This window comes from Schistocerca piceifrons, chromosome X (assembly GCF_021461385.2).
Source record: "Schistocerca piceifrons isolate TAMUIC-IGC-003096 chromosome X, iqSchPice1.1, whole genome shotgun sequence".
Lineage (NCBI taxonomy): Eukaryota > Metazoa > Arthropoda > Insecta > Orthoptera > Acrididae > Schistocerca > Schistocerca piceifrons.
Genome location: NC_060149.1, coordinates 340,494,187 through 340,521,291, shown reverse-complemented (window position 1 = coordinate 340,521,291; position 27,105 = coordinate 340,494,187). Strand labels below are relative to the sequence as shown.

The 27,105-nt window shown below is 42.6% G+C and overlaps 1 protein-coding gene across 8 annotated transcripts in view; it reads left to right on the top strand.

The window, feature by feature from the left end:
* The window catches only part of LOC124721404 (protein O-linked-mannose beta-1,2-N-acetylglucosaminyltransferase 1-like), a 2,183,308-nt gene that overhangs the window by 1,523,225 nt on the left and 632,978 nt on the right, over positions 1 to 27,105 (top strand). For all 8 annotated transcript variants that reach the window (XM_047246347.1, XM_047246348.1, XM_047246345.1 and 5 more), the window contains one exon: positions 19,280 to 19,305. The gene's annotated coding sequence lies outside the window, so the exon portion shown is untranslated. The remainder of the gene's footprint in view (positions 1 to 19,279; positions 19,306 to 27,105) is intronic.

The window sequence follows — 27,105 nt, the reverse complement described above, 5'->3', positions numbered from 1 at the left end:
CAAGGCTGTAGGTGTAGACAGTACATCAGAGCTGATGGAAATGGTGCAGCTACAGAGGTTACTACCACGGCTAGCGCTGTCGCGTCTTGTGGCGGATCACATGGGTGACTCCCCTAGCTGTGGCCGGGGCATACAGACCACCGCATTGTCGCTTCACTGCACACTGATTGCGGTGCTGACCTATGCTACTATCGACGCGCTTCTGGCTGGGTCGTTAACGTTCAAAATGGTTCAAATGGCTCTGCGCACTATGAGACTTGACATCTGTGGTCATCAGTCCCCTAGAACTTAGAACTACTTAAACCTAACTAACCTAAGGATATCACACAACACCCAGTCATCACGAGGCAGAGAAAATCCCTGACCCCGCCGGAAATCGGAGCCGGGAACCCGGGCGCGGGGTCGTTAACGTGTTCAAATTGCACTCAACTGCAGTGTGAGATTACCACCAGTCGCCAGCAGCTCTGCTCTGCTCTTAGCTGCATACAGATCGTCACCCTGCATACATGCATATGGGAATCACTACGTAGTCGCCCATTGAACGCTCTCGCTTGTCAAAAATTGGCGAAAGTGATTTCGGCAGACGCCGACTGAATGCTAAACATAAGTCTTACAAGGAACCCCTTGGGTGAGAGGTCGCAAAAGGTCAATGATGTTTACGGCATTCGACGCCCCACATGTTGTCTGTCATGCAACCACAATATTGGTTGAAAATGGCAACAAGAGGCGGGACAGGAGGAATCCAATGGTGAGCACAGCACGAGGCTACGGAACGTAGATGAACTTCTTAGTCGACGAGTAACTCGCGGCACTGCTACAGTACTAGTGGTGTTGATACAAAGCAGAGCGATGGCAACGATAAACAAAAACAAAAATGGTACAAATGGCTCTAAGCACTATGGGTCTTAACATCTGAGGTCATCAGTCCCCTAGACTTAGAACTACTTAAACCTAACTAACCTAAGGACATCAAAAACATCCATGCCCGAGGCTGGATTCGAACTTGCAACCGTAGCAGCAGCGCGGATCCGGACTGAAGCGCCTAGAACCACTCGGAACGATAAGCAAAGCAAACACTTCATTATATCTGCAACAGTTGTCGAACTTGACATTTCTTCAGAAAGGAACGCAAGGAATTTCACAGAGTAAGAAAGAAGTGGAAGATGAGTTAGTGGAATGTGTGGTGTTGTATACGCTCAGTTCTGCGGACAATGTACATGAGAAGTACAATGATGACGATAAGTGCTTAGCAAGTGAAAACGATATTGAAACTAGTATCGAGACATGTAGTTCATCATCCTTGTCAGATAGTGAGCTACAAATCTCGTCTCTAGTGAAACGTAGTAAGGGACAATCATTTTCCAAGGAGCGGGCACTAAGCATAATTACGTACATGGAAGATAATCCGCAGCATAGTAAAAATAAAAAACAGTTATGAAGAGATTTCGAATAATTCCGCACTAATACGATCGTGAAGTGCATAAGAAAAACTGTGGGTATTCAAGAGTGGGCAAAGCACACTTGTTACATAAACTGGTGTATGCGCGTTTCAGGGATGCTCGATACTGTTTACAGGACATGCATGATAGTGACCTATCACAGTATGCACATCAAATTTCGCGTGACGTAGATTACAGCGCTATCAAGAGAAGTAGTGGATGGTTGCATAACTTCAAATAGTGCTACAGAATTGGGAGATGTAACATGACGAAATTTCAAACAAAGCGTCAACTTGAGGATGCACACTAAACTGCGGAAACGGCCCGAAAATTTGTAGATGAGATAAACAAACTTATCCCAAGAGAACTACAACTATGGTACGAGCACCACTTTCGGTCAGTAGCTGGCGAAAACAACGTGCTCTCGCTTGTTTCCTGATCTGCGCATAAGAGTCATACTCATTTAGAACAAACTATCCCTTCTGAAAATTGTGTGACATTGCAGTTCATATCACCTGGAACCACTGGCAAAATTCAGCTTCTGGATGTTTGTTTTTTCTGCGACTATAAAACGTATTATCGCACTATCTGCAGCTACGCATTAAAAGATAGCCAGTTTCACGATAAGCACGACGACAGACTGTTTCGTATTCGGTTACATCCCATCACGTTCCATCAGTTCTCATCAGTCCGTTGCACCAATATGATTCTATATGCATTCTTTAATAGTGGATGCCTGCACGGTTTGCAAGATGTAGAATGTTAATAACGTTCGTTTTATTTAAAAATCTTTAAGAGCTTTCACATAATAAATTCGGAGGCATTACTTTTCAGTACGCTCTCGAACTATAATTTTAATGGAAATGTCTTATAAGTTTTCATTTGCAGAGCGTTAACTATTTGGTGAGAGAATTACGCAAGTGTTGAAATTATGCCCAAGATAGAGATTACTGTGTGCCGTGTACAGCTGTGGTGTAACCCTTCGAGTCTCTTGTCTTTGATGTGTGGTAAATTATAATATGGCGTCTGCCATTTTGAGATCTTTGAGGGCTTGTTTCCAACTTATACTTCTACCTCAAATAAATGTGAATGTATAACTGAGAAGTTTGGAAGCAATACCGGATGTAGGAATGATGAAAACGATATGTCACAAATAAAAAGTTAAATAATGCATATGCACGCTTATTATTCATTGATCCAGTCATAATGAGAATTACATAGTTTCACCAAATTCCTGCTGTTTGTAATTTTTCTATGATCTAGTAGGCAGCGCCCATTTTAATCATATTTCTACTGAAAGTGGCGTTCACTTCGTTCCACTTGCTATTAGTTTTTAGAATGTTCGATTTCTTCATGCACTTAAGACTGTGTTTCCTTGCAGTATTTGCAGTAACCCTGTGAATGAATAAATCAATGATGGACTCAGAATATGTCTTGAACATAAACAGACGAAACTACTATCTCGTTTCTTTCAAAGTCAGTCACATATCCTAGTTTCGTTGTCATTGCAATGCTTTATATTCGTACAATATGTCAAGTGAACTGCAAAAGCCGAGCAAATTAAACGAAAGCAAATTATATCACAGGCGCTACAACCTCCTCCTTCCCCACTTTGTCGTCCAACACCTCCTTCCCCCATCCCCCCTCACTAACAAGACCTCATCTCAGAAGCCTGCTTCTCTGTCAGGTCATGTGACTGGACCAAGCTGAAATTATCTTCGGCTGAAGAAATATGGAACCATTAGAGTATCTACGGCGTGTCCAGCGAAGGAGTACCTGATTTCAAAATTAAATATCTCGAAAATTAAGATCGATAGACTAGTGAAACAAAATGTTTGTTTATTGTGAAAGCTGTAAGAGGTTTATAACGAAGTTCCGAAATGGTATTTTGGAAATTTGTGGTAAGTTCTTCCCGAATGCGAGTAATGCGAGTAAGTTCTTCCCGAATGCGAGACCAGTGGTCTAACCACTGCTCGCCCTCGCTCGGTTGTGGATTATTGAGTTTGAACGGTCTTCATCAAACTCCAAAAGTCTTCCTGAACGTGAAGGGTCACTAATGTCAAAATAATCCCCCTTAAAACGAGACAACCATTTCCTTGCCGTGCTCTGTACAGTAGCATTGCTACATACACGGCGCAAATGTTTCTAGCTGCCTCCGCTGCTGTCATCCCTCTACTGAACTCAAACAGACGAATATGTCGGAAATGTTCCAATTTCTCCACTTGGCACTCCATTTTCTAGCGTCCACAGCTCCATTCACTATATCCAAATAACAATATGTAAACTCAAATACCAACAGTGAAATACAAATAAAAAATGAAAATCTACAAATTATCTCATTTCAACGGGAATACCGACACACAAAACGAAAACGCTACCAACTCATGCATCAACCTAATATTATGAGTGGTAAAGTTGTGGTAGCCCCTCAGATGTGTGGGAGATATGTTGTAATATCCGAGCCTCGCAGTGATATTACATACAATCTGTTCAAGCACTATGCAGGATCCTTCACTGTAGCATACATGAAAATGATCAAGGAGTCGAACCTGGCCAATTTTTTGATGTAATTGTTCGTTTCAAATAAAGTGACAATATATATAGAAAAACTGTTTCACTCAAATTTATGACAACTGCGAACATTATAATAACCAAGATGTCGGTGTTTATTGAGCCACATTTTGAGACAGAAATGTTCGCTCTGACTGTTACGAGTGAATATGCTGTCCAGTAGTCAAGTAAGCACGGATGTTTCCAACGGTATTCTGAGGACGTGTGGGAGAGGCTGCGTGGAAACAGCAGAGAATGCTGCAGCCCACGGACGCCACTCAGGCCATGGGATCGAATATACTAATGGTCCAGTGGAAGAATGAACTGCACAACAAAGGGGCGAGGTTGACGACCTGTCATAAATCACATCGGACAATGACCCGCGCAGGCGCTGCAACCTTACAACAAAGGCAGCCGCGCTTAGGATATCGCCAGTCCGCGCGCTCCAGGCCAAGAGAGCCATTCGCACGTTTAGCAGGCTTTTACTGCATCTCATCTACTGTGGAAATACGGTACTTCCTATACAAGCATCGTCGAATCACCTTTCTTGGAAACAGGATTTTCAGTGGACCAAATATTACAGGCAATAAAACAAAAATCGGTAGACCAAGAAAAAGATTAAATGCTTAAGCACAATCTTCGCAGCTCTTTAAACATTTCCCATTGAAAGACAAGATTGTCAGTGAACTTGAAGTCATTCGGCTATAGTCGTAGTCACAACAGTGGACTGTCTCGGCGATTACTAAATGATGTGCACGAATTTGTTTATTCAACATGTATGTAATACTGTGGTGAAATTTCGTAGATTGAAGATACACTAGAGCAGAGTAGGACCTTTCTCCTGTTTTTGCAACGTATATGACAGAGCTGCGGTCTACCAAAACTACGGTTCTCTAAATTTCAAATGGTTCAAATGGCTCTGAGCACTATGGGACTTAACATCTATGGTCATCAGTCCCCTAGAACTTAGAACTACTTAAACCTAACTAACCTAAGGACATCACACAACACCCAGCCATCAGGAGGCAGAGAAAATCTCTGACCCCGCCGGGAATCGAACCCGGGAACCCGGGCGTGGGAAGCGAGAACGCTACCGCACGACCACGAGATGCGGGGTCTCTAAATTTCGTACAGTACATAAATGACATAGTAAATTGTAGGATTATCAGTATTATTGGTAGAGGAAGGAAGGTAAATGAATCTGTGAGCGAGAAAGTGCGAGGCGACTACTTCTCATTGTTTTTTGTTGGCTTGTTTTGCACATAATTAGAACTGCACAGCGTTCAGTGTTAGTCCATTGCGTATTTTATGTCATTACACAATATAGACATTACTTTATAAGTAATAAAAGATAATTGCTCACTTATCTTCTGTGCTTTTTGTGCAACCAAAGCAATTGCTTTTGATGCAAGTACAGTTTAGATGCATAAACATAAAAAATCTATATAATTACTGTTGTTATTTTGTACCCAACAGAAAGTTCTTCAAAGTTATCAAAGACAATAATTTCCTTTTATAACTGAGAAGTACGAAGTGTGTTTAGCAGTAACAGAAACATGTTCTACATAACATCGACGAAGTATTGAAGTGATGGTTGATATGTTTTATGTTTCGCATTTTTAAAATTTTAACTATTTTTGAGGAAATTCATGGTGCCATATTATAAATCTGTATTTATTTTTTGTTATTTTTAATACAGTACCCTTCTGTCTCACGTTAAAAATCAAGTTTTGAAAAAATTTAAATTAAACATTGACAGTTTCAGTTCTGCTATAAGTACTGTTTATTTTTAAGTAACAGACATGAGGATAACTACGAGTATGTAGAACAAAAATGTTCTGTAAGTTACACGGCCCTTTATATATCCTCACTCAGTTTCTGAACAGTTCAGCGCTTGTAGTTTCGAGGCGGCTCTAGTGAGACGCTGATTGCATACGCAAACAAAGGGATCGAAATGAAGTAACGCCTGATACATATGCAACACACGTAACGTACAGACGACGCGGTTACGACCCTAACTGAGCAATGCTACTATCTAAACTACCGTAGTCTACGCTTACTTATGATTGTCTGTGATAGCCTATGGTAGTTTGTGAATTCTAATATGAGTACATATTCGTTACATTCTAAGCCTGCGCACCAGATTACCCACAAACAGTGTTCCTTTGCAGTTAAAAAAAGGAAAAAAAACACGATCTTTTTCCCAATTTTTGTGTACAGCAAAGGGGTACTGAGTTCATGTAAATTCATTAACACTAAGGAATTTTAATCATCTGTGCACTAATGAAATGTGAGGTGACATCTGAGGTCTCCGAGGATATGTTCACCTTACAAGCTACTACAGCGTTCTTTCACGTTCGTTGATGAATAGACGATTGCGATATGAGAAATGTGCGTTAACGGAAGCCTCGTCCGATTTGCGCTTAACGTGTATATCGGAAGCAGAGGCATCTGGCGTTAAGAAGCAGGGCGGCGCCGGCCCCCGCAGAATGCCGCAGCTGCTGAACGCCGAATTCCTGTGCGGCCCAGTAAGTGGCTCCCCATCAGGGAAACTATGGGCCCCTGGCCACGGATGGGCCGGCTCGAGACGAGCATGCCTGCTGCTGTCACCACAATAGCCTTCTGCTTCACTGCTGCTGTTACGCCTCTCACACCACGAACTACCAACACATACTACCTGCTTTCCTTCCGCGTTGTTCTCGCATTCTGTCTTTACAATTTTTACACCGTTAGCACGTTCTGAGATCATCTCCCTTCCTGGCGTGCTATCACTGTACCCTTGGTACATAAATATAAGTGATGTAGACCAAGTATACACCAATTTTTGTAGACGTCGGGAAGCTTCCCATTATTTTCCCTACAGCAGCGAAGTAAACAAAAATAGCTGTGTTTCTTGAGGTTTTCACGGTGGTTAGAATATTCCATCACCTTTCTCGCTTGCATTCCAACATATGCCATCCATTTTAATAATCAACTACATAATTCGTATACACTTGCTCTACAGGGTGTCTCATTTGCCTTGGTCGCCTCATATAACTTTTTGTCCAGAAACAAGATAAACTTCCAAGAGACAATCAAGCCTCAGTTAACAGTCAAATCCATCAAGTCTCATGAAGGTAAAAAAAAGTAATCTAAGAATTAAAAAAATAAAGCGCTTAGGAAGAATGGAATATTGGCTGAGATGCATAAATTTTGAGGGGATAAGACAGCAGGAGTTTCGTGATACCAATTTCTTACAAAGTACACTCCAAATCCTTATTAGACCTATTAGAAGAACAAGCGGATCACCGAACAGATGAATACCAACGGCGCTTCAGAAAAAGAAGATCCTATGTGGGTCGGCTTTTTTTGTCTGAAAAGCAGCCTCAGAGTAAGAGCAATAAGAGGCAGAAATACTGTAGTTGTGTTCGTTGACTTACAAAATGTATGACTCGATCGTACCTCATATGCCCTTCGGTGTTTTGGAAGAATTCTGGACAGATGGGAATAATAGGGCATTTATAAAGCAAACGTTAGTGAAAACTGTGTCCAAAGTAAAATTTCACGCTAAGATTTCAGGACCTCAGTAAAAGAATGGTGAGATTCAGGGAGGAGCAAGAAGGACTAAATAGCAAACCAAACGTTCCCCATGGTCCGCAGTAGGCCGAAGTCGAAAAAAAGGTCGTAAGGGCTATGGACTATCTGACTCGGCGCTTGTAATGTTTTATTCTTACAAGCATAAAGTTTTATCTGTAACAGAGACTCCTGTTGGCGACTGTCTTGTCTTTGACGCACGCCTATTTAGTTCACACTATTGTGTAAGATGGTTTTAATTCCGTCATCGACTCACCATGAAGATGGTTATATAGTTATGAGCTGAAATATCACAAGAAGAAATTTTACTGTTCCGGATGAACGCCCTAAAAATTACGAAATAAATAGACCTAAATAGTTGTTTATGAGATGTCGGATTATGGATGTACACAGATTCAATACTAGGCAAACCGATTTCAGTGCGTCGTTCTCAATGAGATCACATCTCCGGATGCGAATGTAGCATTGGAAAAAATGGAGATTAAGGTTTAACATCCCGTCGACGAGGATGCCATCAGGGAAGCAACAAAACTTGGAACGGGGAAGGATGGGTAATGAAATCGGCCCGCCGTTTCAATGGAACCATCGCGGCATTCTCCCTAAGGGATTTAGGGAAATGGGTGAAAGCCTAAATCTGGATGGCCGCGCGATAATTTGAACCGAGGTCCTCCCCAATAGGGGTAATAGGGGTAGGTCATTTGAAATTAACTATACATATGACAGGGGCCCCACAAGTGGAGTGAAAAACTAATTATCAGAAACAAAAATTTATTATTGCCACAAGTAACTTACACCTCTCAGCATCAGTGTAAGCTCATAGCACCTGTTCGTTGTAACGAATGCCAAGTTGGCATATGCTTATTGATAAATCTTCTCTCATGCCATCCCACATAATCTCATACATTTCTAGTCTGAAAGAAATTAATCTTCGAGAAATTTCACCAGCTCCTAGTAGCTTAAATAGTCCATTTTCACGTAGATTTCTGTACACGCCGATTATTTTTGTCATGTTAGGGTGACACATGTTACAAAACTTTTTCCCTGAGCAGTATTCGGCTTTCTGGACACGACATCCAGCTGAACCATACATTAAATGCATGTCTGAAATTTCCTTTAGCAAACAATGCTCTATACTTGACAAACGATCGTGAACTGCGAACAGTGGTCTCCTCCAGTGGCCAGTAAGACGCGCCAGCGAGCACTCATATCGGCCTGGGTAAGTTACACCATACTTGTGTCACCTACCTGTTTGCTGGATTTGAATTCGACTACATTTTGGATTGCTATTCTACGAATTATTGACGGATTCGCTTGGCCCTGGATTATCAGAATTATTTTCTCTGTGTGTTCTACAACTTATGATTATCTAGCAGGGACTGGAATTGTGAACTATCAAGTGAATACAGTGTACATGTATTTTCTGTGTAACAATGAGTGTGTCGCACCACAACAGTTGTAACAGTTATATTGTTCCTCTGTCTTTTCCTTTGAATTATCCAAACCTATTTTTCAATATTTTGTAAACGAGGGCGTACTGAAAAGTAATGCATACGAATTTTTTGTGTGAAAATCGGAATGCTTTTTAAATAAAACAAACGTTATTAGCATACTACACTTTTATTCTCCATGTTTACATATTTATTTCTCAACACAGTTACCCTGGCGAAGAACACATTTCTTCCAAAAAGATAGCCCGCAGCTCGTGGTCGTGCGGTAGCGTTCTCGCTTCCCACGCCCGGGTTCCCGGGTTCGATTCCCGGCGGGTTCAGGGATTTTCTCTGCCTAGTGATGACTGGGTGTTATGTGATGTCCTTAGGTTAGTTAGGTTTAACTAGTTCTAAGTTCTAGGGGACTAATGACCTCAGCAGTTGAGTCCCATAGTGCTCAGAGCCATTTGAACCATTTTTTTGATACTGTCACTGTCACTGTTATGGCTCATAACAAATGGTTCAAATGGCTCTGAGCACTATGGGACTTAACATCTGAGGTCATCAGGCCCCTATAACTTAGAACTACTTAAACCTAACTAACCTAAGGACATCACACAGATCCATGCCCGAGGCAGGATTCGAACCTGCGACCGGAGCAGCACCGCGGTTCCGGACTGAAGCGCCTAGAACCGCTCGGCGGAGTCATAACGTCATCTCTGCTTGTAGCACCGAAGTGTCAAAGTGAAGTCCGCAAAGACATTCTTTAAGTTTTGGAGGAAGATGAAAATCGGATGTGGCCAACTCGGAACTGTTTGGAGGATGTCGGATTTTTACAGATGTCGCAGCGATCGTGTGTGGTGCGGCATTGTCATACTGAAGGAGAGGATGCTTCATGTGTGGACGAACTCTTCGAATTGGAAATTAGATTATGGCACGCTGTTTCTAAAGCACCGGCGTAGTTACATTACACATCACCATGTTACACGCTACAATTCTAAACCCTCCACCAGCAGAGTATTGAAAATATGTAGACATAAAGGACAATGGTGTAGAATGTGAACAACGTTTGTTTTATTTAAAAAGCTTTAGAGGTCTTCACATAAAAATTCGGAGGCATTACTTTTCAGCACATCCTCGTACATGTCAGTCAACAGTAAATTTAAAAATACATATGTTAAAGTCGATTCTGTATGTTTCTTGTATTATGTAATCAAGATATGTTTTGTACTGTAGTTCAGTTATTTACTTTTCACCTGGCTAAATGGCCATTTCATTCTGAAGGCCAAATAACTAAAATAATTTCGTACAATGGGTTCCGTATCTAAAAGAAAGCCCTGTTTAGAATCCGCTACCATCTTTATAAATTAGACCCTACATATATAGAACGTCGTGCGCTCTCTTAGACAGATGTCACAGTTGGGTACAAGGAAGTCCCTTTAGTATAAATTCCTAGCAAAATGCGTGAAGACTTTTTGATGACCAAGGCTGATGCAAAATTTCGCAGACGATTCTCAACATATCCATCAAATAATTGTCAATCACTTACTGATTGTCATCCACTGCATTGATTTTAGATGGAATGACCAATACACGCAGTGGTAGTATAATTCTTCTACGAAGCAATTTGCCTGCAAAACATCCTGGGCATAACCAGTTACTAAGAATTTTTTGCGCTTTTTAACAGAAGAAGGAGAGAGAGAGGGAAGGAAAGAGAGAGAGAAAGACAGAGAGAGAGGGAGGGAGAGAGATATATACCTAAAAGATCTACATCTATACTCTGCAAACGAGTGTGAAGTACACGGTGGATGGTACTTCCCACTTTACCATTTATTAGAGCGTCTTTTCGTTTCATTTACGTGCGGAGCGCTGGTACGATGAATGTTCAAATGTCTAAGTTTGCGTTGGATTTAATCTTATATTTTCTTCACGGAACCTTCGGGACCGTTATGTAGTATATTGCGAGACTAGCTGAATACCCAGCTTACTCAAATTTTCTATTAGTCTGTGTACTCCTTCCCCCCTCTCTCTGTCTGTCTCTCCTTCACCCACTCTCTGTACACTTCCTCTTCCCTTCCCCCCTTCCCCCGAATTTTTTGTCCATCCGCTCCTGCCCCTCTCTCTGTCCTTCCCTTCTCCTCCTCTCTCCTTTCATCTCCCCTTTCTCTCCCCACGTTATCACCCTCACCCCAATAGGAGGCTAGTAGTTCTTACCCTCTCAGTATTTCTTTACAGATCGTAACTAATGTGTGTGCCAAATTTGGTTGAAATCGATCCAGGGGCTTAGGATGAGCTTTTCACTCGTGTCAGATATACTCGTAGTTTACATATATTTAACACATTTCACATGTATTTGTACTTATATTTCACCTGCATATCTAGCGAATTTGCCCTGCAATTTCATTTTCAGGCAGCTCAGTGTTTATGACGTCATATCGCCTGAGATATACACTCCTGGAAATTGAAATAAGAACACCGTGAATTCATTGTCCCAGGAAGGGGAAACTTTATTGACACATTCCTGGGGTCAGATACATCACATGATCACACTGACAGAACCACAGGCACATAGACACAGGCAACAGAGCATGCACAATGTCGGCACTAGTACAGTGTATATCCACCTTTCGCAGCAATGCAGGCTGCTATTCTCCCATGGAGACGATCGTAGAGATGCTGGATGTAGTCCTGTGGAACGGCTTGCCATGCCATTTCCACCTGGCGCCTCAGTTGGACCAGCGTTCGTGCTGGACGTGCAGACCGCGTGAGACGACGCTTCATCCAGTCCCAAACATGCTCAATGGGGGACAGATCCGGAGATCTTGCTGGCCAGGGTAGTTGACTTACACCTTCTAGAGCACGTTGGGTGGCACAGGATACATGCGGACGTGCATTGTCCTGTTGGAACAGCAAGTTCCCTTGCCGGTCAAGGAATGGTAGAACGATGGATTCGATGACGGTTTGGATGTACCGTGCACTATTCAGTGTCCCCTCGACGATCACCAGTGGTGTACGGCCAGTGTAGAAGATCGCTCCCCACACCATGATGCCGGGTGTTGGCCCTGTGTGCCTCGGTCGTATGCAGTCCTGATTGTGGCGCTCACCTGCACGGCGCCAAACACGCATACGACCATCATTGGCACCAAGGCAGAAGCGACTCTCATCGCTGAAGACGACACGTCTCCATTCGTCCCTCCATTCACGCCTGTCGCGACACCACTGGAGGCGGGCTGCACGATGTTGGGGCGTGAGCGGAAGACGGCCGAACGGTGTGCGGGACCGTAGCCCAGCTTCATGGAGACGGTTGCGAATGGTCCTCGCCGATACCCCAGGAGCAACAGTGTCCCTAATTTGCTGGGAAGTGGCGGTGCGGTCCCCTACGGCACTGCGTAGGATCCTACGGTCTTGGCGTGCATCCGTGCGTCGCTGCGGTCCGGTCCCAGGTCGACGGGCACGTGCACCTTCCGCCGACCACTGGCGACAACATCGATGTACTGTGGAGACCTCACGCCCCACGTGTTGAGCAATTCGGCGGTACATCCACCCGGCCTCCCGCATGCCCACTATACGCCCTCGCTCAAAGTCCGTCAACTGCACATACGGTTCACGTCCACGCTGTCGCGGCATGCTACCAGTGTTAAAGACTGCGATGGAGCTCCGTATGCCACGGCAAACTGGCTGACACTGACGGCGGCGGTGCACAAATGCTGCGCAACTAGCGCCATTCGACGGCCAACACCGCGGTTCCTGGTGTGTCCGCTGTGGCGTGCGTGTGATCATTGCTTGTACAGCCCTCTCGCAGTGTCCGGAGCAAGTATGGTGGGTCTGACACACCGGTGTCAATGTGTTCTTTTTTCCATTTCCAGGAGTGTATATACCATACAGTGATACAATTTTGCTGGTACGTTCAGTAGTATACGTGAGTACAGTTTGCAAAATGTATCACGAATAGATTTATTAGTAAAGGACTAATGAATCAGGACGTCATGCTTCATGCCGCAATTTCCCTGGATGAACAACAAAAACGTAATAAGCGATAAACTTCTTTTTCCTTTCATCATTTTGCGGGGTTGTCAGTGATAAAAAGTTTCTTAAATGTTTGAAATTATGTATAAAGTTTGTAGCACATCACTAAGTGCTCTCAGTCTCAAATACTGAATGACTCAAGTGTGAGTATTCTCCAGTCGTGGGCTGTACTGCTTTTACCCCCACCCCCGCACCCAGCAAGCCTTTGGTAGGTGGGTTGTTCTTAACCCCACAGCAATTCTTTCTTGACAGCAAGTGATACTTGTACAAAGTTTGGTTTAAATTGGTATAAGGAGGAGATGTGGAACATTCATACATACATACATTTTTATAAAGTTTATGCGTGCATGGATTCCTGATTTAACCCTTTGAATATCAGTGCTTTCTGCCTGAAACCACCATTTTATTAATTTTTAAAGCACCGATGCCTTTTGCAACAAACCACCGATGCTGTTTTAAGACTGACACATCTAGAGGTACACAGAGGTACTTCTACGAAAGTAGTGCATTGTAGCAGTCATTCTCAGCATTCAGAGCAACAGTTGCGCGCAGATTGTGCTACGTGATTGTAGGAGATTGTAACATGCGTTGTTTTTCATAGTGATCATATTGAGGATAGATAGTGAAAGCAAGTACATCTAAAGTTATTGTAATGTAAATTTGAGTTTGTATCACTGCTTTATGAGTGGTTTTGAAATGAAACCACTGGAACAGTATGTACTTTTGATAAAAATTGTTGTTATTTAGGACCATAATTTGTTTCAGGTATTGTGAATTGATGGAGATTTAGTGATGTCAGATTGTCTTTCGGAAAAATGTAAAATTGCTTTCAAATACACTACAGGCCATTAAAATTGCTGCAGCACGAAGATGACGTGATATAGACGCGAAATTTAACCGACAGGAAGAAGATGCTATGATATGCAAATGATTAGCTTTTCAGAGCATTCACACAGGAATGGCGCCGGTGGCGACACCTTCAACGTGCTTGACATGAGGAAAGTTTCCAACCGATTTCTCATACGCAAACAGCAGTTGACGGGCGTTGCCTGGTGAAACGTTGTTGTGATGCCTCGTGTATGGAGGAGAAATGCGTACCATCACGTTTCCGACTTTGATAAAGGTCGGATTGTAGCCTATCGCGATTGCGGTTTATCGTATCGCGACATTGCTGCTCGTGTTGGTCGAGATCCAATGACTGTTACCAGAATACGGAATCGGTGGGTTCGCCGGCCGCGGTGGTCTCGTGGTTCTAGGCGCGCAGTCCGGAACCGTGCGACTCCTACGGTCGCAGGTTCGAATCCTGCCTCGGGCATGGATGTGTGCGATGTCCTTAGGTTAGTTAGGTTTAAGTAGTTCTAAGTTCTAGGGGACTGATGACCACAGCAGTTGAGTCCCATAGTGCTCAGAGCCATTTGAACCATTTGAATCGGTGGGTTCCAAAGTGAAACCACAACTTTAAAACAGTTGTATATTTACATTTTACCAGTTTCTTTTTCTATTCGTTGCTTCCTACATGATAAAGGTCAATTTTGTGAAAACTTTAAATTTTTTTTGAAATATTGTTGGGACTCAAAAAGAGTTAATACCACCATTCTGGCCCCTTTCGCGACAGGAAGAAATGCCGGCTCCAGATCGAATCTTCCTGGCGAATTACTGACGAAAATCGGTGTGCCGCCCAGCCTGAATGTGATTTTTACACGGTTTCCCATATCGCACCACGTGCTTACCGACTTGATTCCCGTGCTCTGCCACAGAGACACGCTGCGCAAACACTTAGAACGCTTCGCCACAGTTGCACGAAGAATAAATTTATTCCGTGCGCAGACGGACTAGGTACACTACTTCTGACCTGGGAGGTGAATAGGAGACGGATGACCTTAGCTGTTTGGTCCCCTTAAACACTTATTCAGCAGCGTCTAGAAACTTTGTAAGTTGGCTTTTGCGGAGTGCTTGGTGTCTACCTTCAAGTGTTCACTTTCCCGTGAGTCAAACGAAACAGTACCATTAGTTCACATCCTACAAAGGAACCGAAGTACCCCATCTGCTGACCCTGATCGATGATTCCGTTTCATACCCTCAGCAATTCTACTCACAGTTTTGAATCATTGATATTCACTCATTATTTCTGAACATTTAACACATTTTGCCAATCTTTATATCACTTAAAATCCCATCAGGATCTGGCTTTATTTATTCAGAGCGATATCGCTTAAAATTCAAAATGCGATTGTTTCATGAAGAGTTAAGATATATACAAGTTTGTCTCACGTAGTTTTCGCACATATAATGACCACTACAAAATTGTAGAAATTCAGAGCGATATTGATGCGCAGCTACACACTTCCTGACCATACACCTACAGCTGAAAAGAAATGAGGGAAAAGATAATGGTCCGTATTTGTCTTCCTCTACACACCATACCATACATTATAGTGTGCTGATGCAAGTTTAGATGTATTTTTAAATTGTCTTTCAAGAATTTACGCATCACGCTTCGCAACGATCTGCACGTTGAATACATATTCAGCGACCCGTTCTGTGCAGCTCTGATAATCATTAGTTTCTACGAGTCGGTGCGAACGATGGCCGAGAATAACCTCATCTGGTCTCTTCCTCTGCGTGCAGTGAGACTCAGTAAGTGTTCACCTTTAAAGATCTTGTTGTCATCGCACCAATTAACATTTAAAAAGAACGCAAATCTGTATGATTTATGGAAAAACATTAACCACAAGTCTGGAGCGCTCTTTTCTTGCTGGAGTCTTCCCCTTATCTCAGTGAACTTAAATGGAAGCGATCAAGCCGTTAGTTATACGTTTGTTTCTCTTACTCTGGACGGTCTGGTTCATTATGTTGATGTGCAGTGTGCCATGCAGTAGGAAACACCTGCGTCTCAAACGGCGTTGTCATTCATTTCGATCGACAAACGTTTCTTCTGATTTAATTTTCATTTGACCATTTGGTGCCGTTAAGTTGTACCACAATCCAGGCTTTCTGAACTTCACTCTATGAAGATGGGGACCACGGAACTTTGGTGGCACTAAAAAGCAGTTGCATGAGCATTAGTAGTAGTTTGTACTCTAATACTTATGAAGACTGTTCATTTCAGTAGGTGAGAAAATCTGAAAGAAGAGCCACAAAACGTTTTATTCTGCAACATCACGGGTGGCAGTCCTTTAAAGCAGTCGATCTAATGAAGACGAGGATTATTATTATTATTATTATTATTATTTCTTTACTTTCTCAGACGTTAAGTCTGGTTAAAAATGGAAAGTGACGCGGACCTTGATCAAGCGTCAATTCATTTTAACTGTATGGTATGTGTTATATTGCATTTAGGAACTTCCGGGTAATTGAACATGTATCAATAATTACAGATTTCTGTACTTGTATATATAAGTTTGGATGTAGCTGTATTGCATTGATGTACTGGTGGATATTGTGTGGTATGACTCCTGTAGTTGATAGTATAATTGGTATAATGTCAACTTTATCCTGATGCCACATGTCCTTGACTTCCTCAGCCAGTTGGATGTATTTTTCAATTTTTTCTCCTGTTTTCTTTTGTATATTTGTTGTATTGGGTATGGATATTTCGATTAGTTGTGTTAATTTCTTCTTTTTATTGGTGAGTATGATGTCAGGTTTGTTATGTGGTGTTGTTTTATCTGTTATAATGGTTCTGTTCCAGTATAATTTGAAGTCATCATTCTCCAGTACACTTTGTGGTGCATACTTGTATGTGGGAACGTGTTGTTTTATAAGTTTATGTTGTAAGGCAAGCTGTTGATGTATTATTTTTGCTACATTGTCATGCCTTCTGGGGTATTCTGTATTTGCTAGTATTGTACATCCGCTTGTGATGTGATCTACTGTTTCTGTTTGTTGTTTGCAAAGTCTGCATTTATCTGTTGTGGTATTGGGCTCTTTAATAATATGCTTGCTGTAATATCTGGTGTTTATTGTTTGATCCTGTATTGCAATCATGAATCCTTCCGTCTCACTGTATATATTGCCTTTTGTTAGCCATGTGTTTGATGCATCTTGATCGATGTGTGGCTGTGTTAGATGATACGGGTGCTTGCCATGTAGTGTTTTCTTTTTCCAATTTACTTTCTTCGTATCTGTTGATGTTATGTGATCTAAAGGGTTGTAGAAGTGGTTATGAAATTGCACTGGTGTAGCCGATGTATTTATATGAGTGATTGTTTTGTGTATTTTGCTAGTTTCTGCTCGTTCTAGAAAGAATTTTCTTAAATTGTCTACCTGTCCATAATGTAGGTTTTTTATATGGATAAATCCCCTTCCTCCTTCCTTTCTGCTTAATGTGAATCTTTCTGTTGCTGAACGTATGTGATGTATTCTATATTTGTGGCATTGTGATCGTGTAAGTGTATTGAGTGCTTCTAGGTCTGTGTTACTCCATTTCACTACTCCAAATGAGTAGGTCAATATTGGTATAGCGTAAGTATTTATAGCTTTTGTCTTGTTTCTTGCTGTCAATTCTGTTTTCAGTATTTTTGTTAGTCTCCGTCTATATTTTTCTTTTAGTTCTTCTTTATTTTTTGTATTATCTATTCCTATTTTTTGTCTGTATCCTAGATATTTATAGGCATCTGTTTTTTCCATCGCTTCTATGCAGTTTCTGTGGTTATCGAATATGTAATCTTCTTGTTTAGTGTGTTTTCCCTTGACAATGCTATTTTTCTTACATTTGTCTGTTCCAAAAGCCATATTTATATCATTGCTGAATACTTCTGTTATCTTTAGTAATTGGTTGAGTTGTTGATTATTTTGCTGCCAGTAGTTTTAGATCATCCATGTATAGCAAATGTGTGATTTTGTGTGGGTATATTCCAGTAATATTGTATCCATAATATGTATTATTTAGCATGTTGGATAGTGGGTTCAGAGCAAGGCAGAACCAGAAAGGACTTAATGAGTCTCCTTGGTATATTCCACGCTTAATCTGTATTGGCTGTGATGTGATATTATTTGGATTTGTTTGGATATTAAGTGTTGTTTTCCAATTTTTCATTACTATGTTTAGGAACTGTATCAATTTAGGATCTACTTTGTATATTTCCAATATTTGTAGTAACCATGAGTGGGGTACACTATCAAAAGCTCTTTGGTAATCAATGTATGCGTAGTGCAGCGACCTTTGTTTTGCATCTATTATCAGTTGCTCTTTACAGCCTTGTGCTCCTTTGCAACAGCCTTTTTGTTCTTCATTTATAATTTTGTTCTGTGTTGTATGTGTCATTAATTTCTGTGTAATGACTGAAGTTAATATTTTGTATCTTGTTGGTAAGCATGTTATGGGGCGATATTTAGCTGGGTTTGCTGTGTCTGCTTGATATTTAGGTTTCAGATAAGTTATTCCATGTGTAAGCGCATCAGGGAATGTGTATGGGTCTGCAATGTAACTGTTAAATAATTTAGTTAGATGTGAATGTGTTGAGATGAACTTCTTTAGCCAGAAATTTGCTATTTTATCTTTTCCAGGGGCTTTCCAATTGTGAGTAGAATTAATTGCTTGGGTGACTTCATGTTGCAAAATTATCACTTCAGGCATTTGTGGTATCATCTTGTATGTGTCTGTTTCTGCTTGTATCCACCGTGCATGCCTGTTATGTTGTACCGGGTTTGACCATATGTTGCTCCAGAAGTGTTCCATGTCTGTTATGTTTGGTGGATTGTCTATTTTAATGTGTGTGTTATCTATTGTCTGGTAAAATTTCTTTTGGTTTGTGTTGAATGTTTGGTTTTGTTTCCTTCTATTTTCACTTTTTTTGTATCTTCTAAGTCGTTTGGCCAACGCTTGTAATTTCTGCTTCTTTTCATCTAATTGCTCTATTATTATTATTATTATTATTATTAGTAGTAGTAGTAGTAGTAGTAGTTTTGATGTGTTACACACTTGTTTTTCCATGTTGAACATCTATTATACGATTTGTTTCCTCATCTTGGTGACATGTTTCGAATATAGAAGCCCAGGAGGAAGTGAGACTTTTAACAATCAAAGTAACGAAATATTTACTCAGGTTTTGTGCCTATCGGTATTAATTACAGCAAGTCAAGTTCATACTTACATCTCTACGTTGTCTCTCAAAATAGAACATGCAACAAATTCCTAAGCTAAGTTTATGTACGTTTGCTTATTGGTATAACTTTACATAATTTTGTAATGTGTGTGTGTGTGTGTGTGTTTTTGTGCTTTCCTGCCTATGGATTAAAATTTTTCTGGTATTTCTGTTACAGGTTGTGAAGCCTCTGTGCTGAATAAGGTAAGGAAACCTATTACACGGTGTTTAGTAATCTGTGAAATCACTTTTGGCGTCTGATAATGTCGTTGAGACAAAGAGGAGTCTGATGTTGATTGAGTCAAAAAACCTTTGTTTAAAGGAATAAATGTACTAAATATTAGTGCTATTTTATACACACACGCACGCACGCACACACACACACACACACACACACACACACACACACACACACACACACACACGTATATATATATATAATCTTTCACTGTGACACTTTTTAATGGGCAGCAGCGGTGGCGGAATCCACTGACAGTTGCTTCTAAATGTAACGAGTGTGTGTTGAAATGTGACAGTAACGCGTAATACATGCTCTGCTTGTCACAAAGATCCCAGCTGCGGCTGAACTACACTGCTGAAAGCATCAATCAATCTATCACTGCCATATTCAGAATATAAGTCTATGTAAAAAATTTTAAGTGATGACGAACCTGGAGTTAGACTTATACATAGGCTGTGCACTGATCTATTGCAATGTGGTACCATCTGCGTTTTAACGTTTAACCTGCGTTACAAATCTTTGAAAGGACATACTTTGTTTAAGTTTCTAGTTAGCGGCGATGTATCAAAAGAATGAAGTTCTCTACTCGGAGTTGGAGAAAACGCATTTTCGAATGCACTAGTGGCATTATCATGTCGCTTCGATTTCAAGTCCGACACTTATTTACCTGATTTCACATGTTGGTCGAAATAAACGTTTATTTGGTGTGTGGAGATGTTTATCAAAATAGGATTTTCCTTGGTTTCTCTATACAGCGAAGACCGATGTCATGCTGGATCGTGTGAAAATGTCATGGCTGGCTACTTTTCTCATCTGGTCCGAGTCTGGTTTTGTATTCCGTCTCCAATGTCCTTATCGTTCTTGTACAAAAAATTTTACGTCGGACTATTTTCTCTCAGCCTGTCTTAGTGCAGTAAGTCGTAGCGAAATGGATGGGCATAATGCAGTGCGTAATAATGATCAGTGTACGACGATAATAATAGGAACCTAAATCAGATTACTTGCCTTAAAAGCCAGCCGGGGTGGCCGAGCGGTTCTAGGCGCTACAGTCTGGAACCGCGCAACCGCTACGGTCGCAGGTTCGAATCCTGCTTCGGGCATGGATGTGTGTGATATCCTTAGGTTAGTTAGGTTTAAGTAGTTCTAAGTTCTAGGGGACTGATGACCTTAGAAGTTGAGTCCCATTGTGCTCAGAGCCATTTGAACCTGCCTTAAAACAGATCATAGGTATTCGATAATGTTCAGGTCAAGTGCCTGGACGCGCCAGGGAACGTGTCATAATTATTCTGCGTACGTGACTTCAGTGTTAATTGAAGACGGTCATCTTGATGAAGTATATCCTTATTAGAAGACTGCAGATTGACCCTTAGTCACACTTAATCATCTGAATGTAAGCACCGAGAGAGGTAGCACAATGGTTACAGCACTTGACTCGCATTCAGGAGGACAACGGTTCAAATCCTCTCCGCCGCGCTTGGTAGCCGCGCGGTCTTAGGCGCCTTGTCACGGTCCTCGCGGCTCCCCCCGTCGGAGGTTCGAGTCCTCCCTCGGGCATTGGTGTGTGTGTGTGTGTTGTCCTTAGCGTAAGTTAGTTTAAGTTAGATTAAGTAGTGCGTAAGCTTAGGGACCGATGACCTCAGCAGTTTGGTCCCATAAGACCTTACCAAAAATTTCCAATTTTTTTTCAAATGGTTCAAATGGCTCTGAGCACTATGGGACTCAACTGCTGAGGTCATTAGTCCCCTAGAACTTAGAACTAGTTAAACCTAACTAACCTAAGGACATCACAAACATCCATGCCCGAGGCAGGATTCGAACCCGCGACCGTAGCGGTCTTGCGGTTCCAGACTGCAGCGCCTTTCACCGCACGGCCACTTCGGCCGGCAATTTTTTTTCGAAATCCTCTTCGAACATCCTGATTCTGATTTTATGTTATTTCCTTAAATCATTCCAGGGAAATGTCGAGATGGTTTCTTTGAAAGGGCACGGCGAATTTCCTTCCACATCCTTGAAACAATCTGATCTTGCGATCCGGCTGTAATGATCTCGACGTCGACGGGACGTTCAACTCCAATGTTCCCTCCGAAGTGAGAACTACCTCTTCCTGGTCGCAGATCCCCCTTAGAATGTAACAAATGCCACGTGCCACCACGGAGAGCCCTCCGTTCATAACAGTGAAATGTATTAAATACACCCCTTGAGCTCCTTTGAATGAGTAACCCCCTTTAGCTTATATCCAGCCTTAGATACGGCTCAGATGTGGCCAATACCCAATATCCTTGATCCATATTACATGGCCGCAGCGTAAGTTGCGTAATGCTGACGTGATCTGTTCATCTCCGTAGCTAAGTGGTCAGAGCACACTGCTGCCTTGCGGAGGACCCGGATTCGACTGCAGGCGTTGTCAAGGATTTTTCTTCCTTAATGCTAGGACTGTTACGGGGTGCATTCCGCCTCGTGATTCCAAACGAGGAGTTAATTGATTGAGAGGTAGTTGCTCCAAGGTCTGAAAAGCGATAAAACGGATGGGAGAGCGGTGTGCTGACCTCACGGCCTCTGCACCGCAACCGCTTGGCAGAGGACGACACAGCGGCTGGTCGACATCCATTGGATCATCAGGACCTGGACGACGAGCTCGTTTTTGACGTACTCTTGTTGGCCACGAGAGGTTTGGAAATTTCCATCGGTGGATGTTCAGGTTTTTGTGGAATGTGCAGATCCTGTGGGACTATGACTGCAGGAAATAGCAATAATGGATCTTGAAAGTCCATTCGATTTTGCTGCCGGATCTTAAACTCAACTCGAGTCGATATTTCGGCGATCCAACTGTTCGCCGTCTTAAGGGGGATGCTGCTTCTACTGATGAGTACCGCTGAGAACTGACGCCAGGCTGCAAATCGACGTCCTATTTAGGCCTTCGTACCGTACACGGCGCACGCGCCGCCCATCACGGTTGATGCCCTCCAAGACTGGGCAGGTGGCGCCGCCCTTAGCAGAATACTGGCGGCAACGATAAACGCACTCAGGGACGATTTTCGAACGCTCGGACTGACTGCATCAAAGAACGTTCTGTTCTGATGCGGGATAGTACAGGATTCCACGTCCTGCTAAGAGGAAACCCATTGCCTCTATTAATTAAACTATCCACCAACCTAATTTCAATTGCTTCTTTACAGACACTGTTTCAAAACCCGCCAGGTTAGCCGAGCGCGCTAACGCGGTGCTTCCTGGACTCGGGTAGACCCGCCGGCCCCGGATCGAATCAGCCCGGCGGATTAACGGCGAGGGCTGGTGTGCCGGCTTTTAGGCGGTTTTCCCCATCCCCATAGGTGAATACCGGGCTGGTCCCCACGTCTCGCCTCAGTTACACGGCGCGCAGACATCTGGACACTTTTGCACTATTCCATGGATTACACTAGTCGCAGACAGTTGGGCTACACTAATTCCTTCCCGGGGGTACGGCGTGGCGGCAGGAAGGGCATCTGGCAATCCCTTCAATTAACACGTTCACTGCCACTGTAATTGGCCTTGCTTTGCCACGTAACCAATATTTTTCTTAATAGAATCTGAAAATATATTGCTAAAAGTAATATAACATGTATTTATTTTATAAGTACACAATCAAATTTACTCTCGTGAATCAAAGTTGTTTTGGGGCGCACTAAGGCGTCAGTGGCATATCAGGCCATATTCTGTAGCGGGTGGCCGTGGACGCGCCAATGCGTCTAGTGTATTGTTCCTGGTTAGTGTGACAGTTTAGGTTACTACAATTTCATTTTATATTCATAAATGAAACGAAACATCCTACTGACAAACGACATATTTATTGGACAAAAAATATAGTAGAAACATTCAAATACAAACACAAGATCTCGAAGAAACTTCTGAAATAAAATGTATGTCAAATCTAAGAAAAATACAATCTAGAGCTTTATCCATTACACTCTCAAACAAATAAAATAAATACAAAGTTTACGAATAGTACCGACACATAACTGTCGAAAAATAAATGAGCAACGAAAGTGCTATCTGCCTTTAGAGGTGGTGAATAACACAACAATTCAAACAATATCCTGCTTTATTTGGGCAATCTAGGCACTCGTAAATCGTGTCTGTTCGTTGTCCACGGCTGGCGCATGATCTGCACTTTTTTCGCGGTGTTTTTGATTTTCCATTTGATTCTCGTTTTACCACAACATGTTGGGGATTTCTGACTGGCCGTTCTACCTGCTTTCGTGGCAATAGTGCTCTTATAATACTGAGTCTAAATTCTTGGAGGGGCATTTTTGTGCCACAATATTTATTGTGTAGGGCATGTGCGTTTGTCAGTATCATTTCCACAACGTGGATAAAAAGTTTCTTGTACCAGCGTATGGTTTTGCGTTCCGAGAGGTAATATGATAACATCTGATCGTGCCGATCAACTCCCGCCATAAATTTATTGTAGTTTACAATGGCCAAGGGCTTAGATTTCTTCTCCTTTCTTTTGGTTTCAACCTCAACCATTTCATTTGTAAATGCATTAGAAATGTAGCAAACCTCCCTCTTATCACGCCACTTACCTATCATAACTCCTTCCGCAAATCTGGCAACGGCTTCACCTTTTCGTAGTTTTGCTTCCTGTATTTCCTTGGGTGTATCCTTCCTATTCGCCCTCAGAGTTCCCGTGCAGTGGGTCTTCTTATCCAGGAGCAGCTTTGCCAATGCGAAGCTGTTATAGTAATTGTCCATGTACACATGGTGACCAGCATTCAACTTTTCATCTAGTAAATGAAGAACAATTTTTTGCGCATGGCCTCTTCCTCCTAAATCGTCCAGCATGCCAGTGTATACCGCGAATTTTAGGACCATTCCAGTGGGAGTTGTCAAAATATATAGCTTTATGCCATATTTGTGCTTTTTGTTTTTGATGTATTGGCGGAAAAGTAATTGCTGGCTGACAGACTGACAGCACACCGGGTGTTGTGCGGGATGAGTGACAGGCAGTTCGGGTTCAGGCCGGGGCGGTCGGCATCTGATGCAATCGCCCTGGCGGCCGAGGTCTGTGGCTCGACCCCGCACAAATACGTGGTTGGCATCATGGTTGACATCAGTGGCGCCTTCGACAACCTGTGGTGGCCTTCGCTCTTCTCCTGCTTGCGGGAGAAAGAGTGTCCGGGGCCGCTATATGGTTGCCTGAGGAGCTATTGCGAGGATCGGGAGGTCTGGCTATCATCCTCTAGCGAAAGAGTTAGCAAGACAATCACCAAAGGATGTCCCCAAGGCTCCGTCTTAGGACCCCTCTTCTGGGACATCCATATGGAGCCTTTGCTAGATAGCTTACAACAGAGTGAAGAGGTGCTAGAGGTGATAGCCTATGCTGATGACCTCCTCCTGTTGGTTGGCGGCCGCAGCCGCGAAGACATAGAACCAAAGATAGAGACAGCACTAGACAAACTCCAACAGTGGTGCCACGCGACAAAAATGACGATATCGCCCAGTAAATCTACTTACCTCCTGCTAAAAGGACATCTCATTAGAAATCCGACGGTCAGAATAGACGGTTCACCAGTTCTTAGACGACGTGAGACACGCTACTTAGGAGTCATCATTGATGAGAGGTGGAATTTCGGCAAGCACATTGATACCGTCACCCAGAGAGCCCTTCAGATATTGAACAATCTCATCTCAATAGGTCATAAAAGATTCCACCTTCCGTCACACCTAATTAGGTTATACCACAACAGCATCTTAACTTCAGTCGTGGGTTACGGCTCGGGAGTCTGGGCACACAGGCTCACGAGGGTGGTGCCCGCCATGGCAGTGAGAAGGGTCCAGAGAAGCATGCTACTAAGAGCTGTGGGTGCCTACAGAACATCTCCAGGGGGGGCCCTGTTAGTCATAATGGGGCTCTGCCCCCTGGACATCAAAATAAGGGAACAAGCGGCCTGGTACTGGGCCAAAAGGGAGAATTATGAAAAGATTGTAGATATTATGGGTATCAGATTGGGCGACAAAAGAGATATAAGGATAAGAGGGGAAGAACTTTGGCAAGAGACCTGGGCTGTAGAAGAGGCGGGACGACGAACTTTCCAGTTCTTACCAGATGTGAAGGAACGTCTGGGTATGAGGTATTTCGAGCCTACACGAGGTCTGATTCACTTCCTCACTGGCCATGGACCCTACCCGACATATTTATGCCGATTTGGGAAAAGGGCGACACCAGCGTGCGACTGTGGCGATCCGGAGGGAACACCCGAACATGTTGTTTACGAATGCCCTCTCTTCAATGATGTTGCAACTACACTACGAAACAGACTTCCTAACCATGACACGTATCAACTGCTTAGACGTGAGGAAACTTTTCAGACGCTAAACACCTTGGCAAACGAGGTATCTCGAAAGGTCTTAACCGAATATCTACGAGAGATACAGTAACAGCAAAGAACTAATTATTACCGATTGTGACCTAGAGCCCTGATCCCATACCGCCTGTGCGTGGACTGGCCAACTCTACCCGAGTTGGAATCCGCCATAAACGGGACTAGGGGGAGCAGGGACCAACCACCGACCATGACACACCGGATATGACGTAGGATAAGTTAGTTTGTAGGAATTAGTTATAGGCAATTAGATTAGGTACTGCAGCGAGTAATAACGTCGTGGCCTGCCCAGTGCCAGGGGCATGTTCTTCGGGTTTAGCGCGAAGAACAAGGCATATAAGTAGGTTTATATTTTTACTGGCACACATGTGACGCTGCAGGAGTTACATAGATTAAATTAGATATAGGAACTAGAATAAACAGTAGATATAGAAATTAAATGCCCATTGTTGTTAATGTAATTGTAGCTCACTATTAAATTAAGAAAAGCTGCACAATTAACATAAATGTATATTATTTAGGACCCACTAATGAGTTTTAGGTAGTGGGTTAAATTTGTATAATTATTATTATAGTCAATAAAGAATTTTTTTTTTTTTAAAAAAAAGTAATCGTCCACGCCAAAGGATCATTGATTCGTCCAGAGACAGTTCCCGTCCAGGGTAGTAAACTTGGCACATCCTTTCATTGAAAAAATTGATAACGGGACGTATTTTATACAACCTGTCGGATGGTGTTGGTTTGCCCTGTTTTGGATTTTCAGAAAAGTGTAATGCACGTAGTATTAGCAGAAAACGATTTCGTGAAATACTATCGGCAATTCCTTTCACGTTGAATAAAGCGTCCTTTTTCCAATAGTCCTGCAAATTCCTCATCTTTACATTTCCCATGTGCAGGAAAACTCCCAAGAACACTAACAATTCGCCAACAGTCACATCTTTCCAACAGTTTATTCGTGATTGTCCTTTGGTTCCCGCAGAAAGGAATAATTCAATCGCGTTTCGATTTGTTTCTTCTACAACTGTCAATAGAAATTCGTCCGTCAGCAAAAGACGAAAATAATCTAAGGGAGTGTTTTCCGTCGGTTGAATAAGCAGTCCCTCATTTTTTATAAATGGGCAATTTATCATTCCAACTGGCTCTCTTTCCCACGCAACAGTTGTATCAGCTGCGTTATCTCTTGTTACCACTCCTTCTGCCATTTCCCTGTCGCTAGGATTCACAGCCATTTCTACAGTCTCATCTAAAACAAACTCGGCTCCGTCAGACTCTTCACTGGATTCCACGCCGTCCTCCTCACTGGCCAGTTCCGTTTCCGAATCGCTTTCTTCTAATATTCGTAATAATTCCGCATCCGTTAGTTTTTGTACGTTTCTTGTGTCCTGTGTTTTACGTTTCTTA